The 6,000-nt window shown below is 45.7% G+C and overlaps 1 protein-coding gene across 2 annotated transcripts in view; it reads right to left on the reverse strand.

Annotated features, from left to right (window-relative positions):
- HTR1E (5-hydroxytryptamine receptor 1E) overlaps positions 1–5,612 on the reverse strand; it is an 87,426-nt gene extending 81,814 nt beyond the window's left edge. For both annotated transcript variants that reach the window (XM_041765082.1, XM_041765087.1), the window contains exon 1: positions 5,254–5,612. The gene's annotated coding sequence lies outside the window, so the exon portion shown is untranslated. The remainder of the gene's footprint in view (positions 1–5,253) is intronic.
- Positions 5,613–6,000: the final 388 nt, after the last annotated feature.

The raw sequence follows: 6,000 nt of genomic DNA on the forward strand, positions 1-6,000 counted from the left end.
CAAAGTGCTTTGTAGCAGAAACACAGATTTTTTTCTAATAATATCTGCAATTATCATTTCCTTCTTCCACTGTAGCCTTAACTTATCACGTTCTTGTTTCGCTCTCTCCATGTCTATTGCTACCACCTTGGCTTAAACTCGCACAATAACTGCCTCCTCCAGGCTTATTCCTTTCCACTCCATAGTGCAGTGGGAGTGAAGTAAAACTAATTATTTTGGCCAACAGTTTGAAATACCATAATAAAGCATTATCATGGCAAAAAAAACCCAACAAAACAAACAACTGGAAACAACCCAAATGCACATCCATAGTAGAATGGATCATTAACTTGTGGTGCATTCATACAACCCAATGCTGTATAACAACAGCAATGAGTGAACAAATTACTAGCATAACCACTCATATGAATGAATCTCATGAATATAACACTGAAAGAGATCATAAAAGATATAATTCTGTATAATTCATACAGGTATAAAGCTCAAAACAGTCTGTGATATTGGAATGCAGATAGTTACATTTAGGAAGAGTGAAGTCATGATATATGGGCACAGGAAAGGAACCTGTGTAGTGGCAATGTTCCATTTCTTATCTTGTGGTGGTAGTTAGTGATATGGGGATGTTCACTTTGATAAAAGTTGCCGAGTTTAACAATTATGATTTGTATACTTTCCTGTATGAACATTATTCTTAATACATATATTTAAAAATCCTATGATAATTCCCTTGGGCCTATAAGGTGAAGTTCAAATTCATAGGATTCACTCAATGACCAGCACACTTCTAAAACCTTCTCTCTAGGTATTTTCTTTGTGTCTGTTCACTTCACTTAATCTGGATTTTTTGCCACTCTCCGAAAGGGATACATAAAAACGTCTGTGCTGTTCTTGGCACAGTTCCTGAAGCATAGCAGACACTCATCATATGTTAGTTTTCCCCCCTTTTCCCCTCCCACTAGTGCAGATTAATGGACCTATGATAACCCTGGATCTTATTTGGGTAGTACACCTGAACTTTTTGAGAGGTATTGTCCGTAAATCTCATTATCCATTTGGTGGAGTTTGCTCCCCAAAGACACCCTGGCTTGTCTTCAATCCCAGTAATACAAATATTGATACAAATGTGACTTTCTTTGACAAGCTGTCCCAACAAAACTCATATTTTAATGTTTTAAGTTAGATCGTTCCCAAATCCCTTGGAAATATCACCACATGCCCATTATCTGATAAAGGGATAGAGAACAGCTGCAGCTATGGAAAGACATTTCATAGGGTCTGGCTTTACTTTATTTGGGCACTGTAGGTAGATGGGGTCATTAGAAGGATCTGAGAGTTTTAGAACTGCAAGCTTCTATTGCTTTTTTTTTTTTTCAAAATATTATCTTCTTGCTATAAAAATGCTTTCCTTCTCATACCAGATTTCATAAAGACCTTCCATCTGGTCTGTACCAATAACTAGAATCTTGAGATGCTCATTCCTCTTACAACTTGTAGTTTAAAATGATCCAGATGTAGAAGAATTAGGTTTTACAGCTTTTTAAAAGGATTTTGTCTTTCAAATCCTACAACTGTATGTATTGAGAACTGACCAACAGGAGAGTGCTCTAACAATGAACCTGTTACAAGTTTTCCTCTGGCTGTGTTATTTTTCATTTGGCATATTTTAGGAGAATAAAACCATGAAATAAAAGCAATTAAATCTATTAGAATAAGGACCATAATGAATCAGGTAATCCATAGTGGGCAAGACAAAAAAGAAAGAGAGAGAGAGAGAGAGAGAGAGCACTAAAAATGAAAAACAAGATTAGAATCAAATTGTATTAGAAATAGAATTCTCAAGGCTACCAATTTGTTGTGATCTAGGAGTATACCAAATTGACTAAATGATCTTTATAAATTCTGATTTTCAGTTTCTTAATCCACAAAATGTGGAAAGAGATACTAAATTATGAAAAGTAGATGGAATATTGATGAACATCTTTTCATTTCCAGGAAGATGGAGTTTGGTAAATTCACTCACCTGGGGCCACACAATGATTCAGGAAAGAGGAAATAAGGGAGTCATTAGCCACTCTAAAGAGCTGCTGCTCCATCTCCCCCTTTCTCTTCCCTGTTCATCCATCTGCTCCCTCCTTGCTCATAGAGCATACTTATCTTCAGTGTTTTCCTGAAGTTAATGTTCATGTAATTTCATATGTACAAAAATGTGGGAGGTGGAAAAAAAGGAGTGCACAGCCTGAGATGCCCCAAGATGGCCTTGATAGCATATGGTATGAACAATAAATCCGCATTTGGTTGAAATTCACCTCTTGAACAGCCTCAAGCTTATTTTCTCATGTAAATAATCAGAAATGGAGGAAATATAAAGCTAATATTAAAATATTGGCTTTAGATCTTTTACTTTTAAAGGTGGCATAGAAAAGGTTCCAAGAAGGACCAAAGACACATGAAAAAATGATGTGTGTATAAAGGTGAGGACTGGGATCCCTGGGTGGCACAGCGGTTTAGCGCCTGTCTTTGGCCCAGGGCACGATCCTGGAGACCCAGGATCGAATCCCACATCGGGCTCCCGGTGCATGGAGCCTGCTTCTCCCTCTGCCTGTGTCTCTGCCTCTCTCTCTCTCTCTCTCTCTCTCTCTGTGTGACTATCATAAATAAATAAATAAAAATTAACACTTAAAAAAAAAAGGTGAGGACTAAGGAATCAGATGTTTGAGTAATGAGAAGATAATTCATCAGGTCAGGGCCTAAGGTTTTCTGTAAAGGGATCTGCTTTCAATCTGAAATCTTGGAATCTTGGTGGTGGTGGTGGTGGTGGTGTAATATGTTGATAGAGAGGACCTTCAGCCAGTTGGGAATGAGGTGCTGCTGGTGGTAATCTCACTGCGTTCTCCAATAATAATGTCATCAAATGCAGGGAATGGGAACATATTGCGGTGTCACCTGAGCTAGCAGTGTGTCCTAGATTTTGTTTCTTCCTAAATACTTATCTCTCAGAAATCCCGATTGGTTACTTACCTCAAAAGAAAAGATATTTATTTACATAATTGACGCTGACCAGGCATCAGTAAGAAGAGATGGGGAGCAAATATTTTGATAGGTACCAAAACTGCTAACAAGGTGACATCAGGGTGAGTATCAAGGGAGGTTGTGGTATATGTGTCAACATGTGCCCAAGGAAATGGTCTGTCTGGGAGGATACTGAGGAACACCTGGCTAGGAATATGCCCCAAGGAAGGTCACCACAGGCAGAAGAGAATATGGAAACTTGAGTTTACTGTTTGCTATGTTGTCCTGTGGAATTTTAAATTTGCCAGTTTAGTAGATATAAGTGGCCAATTTGAATACTTTTTAATATAAAAATAACCTGTGAAGTTTTCATCCCTGGAAATCTTTATGGAAGGAACAATTACCACCTAAAGGAATATTTAGGCATGCATTCACCAATGCTCTGAGAACCATAGTTTTGGCTACAATATTTTTTGAGCTCCTTTCCAGCTCTTTAATGACAAGTCTCAATTTATACACAGATCTGTAGCAATCCCTGGGCTTCAAAAGCCCATATCAGGTGATGATGACATAACAGTTAAATTCTATCAACAATGATGAGTCAGGATTTGAATGAGTTTCTCTGTATAGCTCTCTAGTGATGAAATATCTGGGCAGAAGTACTTCTCCCACCTCGAGGCAGCAAAATGGTTCATTGTGGAGGTGCGATGCAATTTCAGAAATAAGCAACACACTTTGCTTTAAACATGGTACAGAAATTGAACTGAGTCCCACTCGGGAGGCTTGCTTCATTTTCACAGTTCTGCAGTCTAGGGGCTAAAGTTCTGAAGGGAGGAGAAAGGCAGGCAGGCAGGCAGGCAGATTTTCTGCACTTGCCTAACTAATGTTTAGTGGGCCTCTAAAGCCTCTGCTCATTTATTTGTTGAAGACAGGGTCATCTCATTTAATTCAGCAGGACTACAAGTGCACCAGCAAGTGCAGAAAGGCTGGCTAATAATTTCCTCTCTGAATTTCAAACATGTATTTCAAAGGTATTTCAAATATGCTCCCTATGGAAGAGGCTGCGCAGGGAACCAGACTCAGGTCCCTGCTTCCTGCCCGGTAAACGATAAAGTCAGGGAAGCCTCAGGTTCATAGGTCCATTGTGGGCGTTTAAGGTCACTCACATTATGTCTGAATGTGAACCACAGAAAAACGTATGGCAGCGTAACGTCAAGTTCAGAACAGGAGCATAAACTATTGGAGCTTGGGGGTAAAAGAGGAATGATAGGAGAACCCTGAGGTATTTGGGAAAAACACCCCACCCCCGACTTCTTTGACCATCTATCATTCCCTCCTGGACTCCTGAGAGATTTGGTGCAGGAGGCAGGGAAGGACAGTGAGGAAGGTTAGGAAGAAGCATCCTGGGATGCCGACACCCTGTGCCTCATCTTTCTAATTCAAGGACAAGCAGGGTTCAGTTGCATATAAGGTTCTATCCAAAACTGGACCCAGCCCCCCAAAATAAAAATGCAAAAGTCTGCATATTTTAACTATGCAAGACCGCGCCTCATCATCCTGTGATAGGGAGCAGAAACCCCTTCCATCTGGCCTGGATGCCCTTTCGTCTCCATTACCAGGGGGCCAGTCTCTCACCTTGCCGTGTCGGGTGGCGACAGCTAACGACTAAACTTCCCATTTCAACTCTCACTTTCCAGGTTTATTTTGTATTTTAAGAAAAACGAGTCAACCCCATCACCTACCCATCTGGGTATTTTCTTTATCGGGACTAAGCACCTGGTTACTTTCCGAGGGCTGGAGCAACCGCACAGTCCCTTCTAATCAAAGGTCTCTCAACCGGCGTTGGCTTCGCAATCACCTGGTCCTGCAGCGGACCTCGCCGCGCGCCCATCTGCGCGTGACCGCCACCCGAGCCCCCCCCCCAGCACCCCTCCCACCTTCATTTCATCTTCCAGCCGCCTCAAATCCTTTGGCAAGGAGGCAGGATAGAATTCTTAAACGCAGTGTCGACACTCGGCTTCGCACGTGTGAAGGTTGCCTGACCGAGAACCGCGTCCCCTCCCAAGAGGTCCAAGGGGAGGCACAGCGCCCACGCGACCCCCGCGCTCTCCTTCCCCACGCCCCACCCCGCCGCCCGCGCGCCCCGCAGCGCGCGAACCTCCCCAAGCCGGCGCTTGAGCCCCCGGCCCGGGGAGGGGGTGCGCAGGGAAGCCGCGGTGGTCCCCGGAAGCGTGCGCCCCTCACCTTGTGGACGGTGCGTGCAGCGGGCGCACTGGGTGACCCGGGGCGCCCCGCTGGCTCCCGAAGTCTCACTCGGAACGCGCTCGCTTCTGTCCCGAGCCTTATCACAGCCCGGCTTCTCGCAGCGTCTGGCTCTGGCCCCCGAGCGTCCTTTGCCCGCGCCGGTGCCCGCGGGCTGCGGCCAGAGGAGCCTGGAGCGCGGCGGCCTGGGCGGCCCTGCGCGCTGCGGGCGGCGGGCGCTGCGCTCCGCGAAGTCTGGGCGCCCCGACTGGAGGAGGAGGCGAGAGCGAGAGCTGGGAGGAGGAGGAGGAGGAGGAGGAGCAGGAGCAGGAGCAGGAGCAGGAGCAGGAGCAGGAACCAGAGCAGGAGCAGGGGGCAGTCTGCTAAATCACCCGGCAGGTTGCAAGCGCCCAGGACAGCACTGAACGGCGAGGGGGGGTGGTGGTGGGTGGGACGAAAAGGTGAGCCGGGGTGCAACGCAGGCCGTGGCTGTGGAGGAGAACTTGGGGGTCGGAGCTCCGAGGTGCTTCAGGTCTTGCTTAGGCTGTAAAAGAAAAATTCTGGAGCTCGCGGCGCCCTCAGGGCTCCCGGTTGCAAACACTAGAGGGCGGCGCTGTCCATGCTATAAGCCTGGCCTACGGGTTTGGTGGCGTGGACCAGGGCCCCCCACTTCCAGAGCCCCTTGACGGGGGTGGCCCAGGAGGAGAAGGGTCCAGATACTGCAAGGAGAGGCAGGTCCCATGCCGCTCT

The sequence above is a fragment of the Vulpes lagopus genome, chromosome 1, assembly GCF_018345385.1.
Source record: "Vulpes lagopus strain Blue_001 chromosome 1, ASM1834538v1, whole genome shotgun sequence".
NCBI lineage: Eukaryota > Metazoa > Chordata > Mammalia > Carnivora > Canidae > Vulpes > Vulpes lagopus.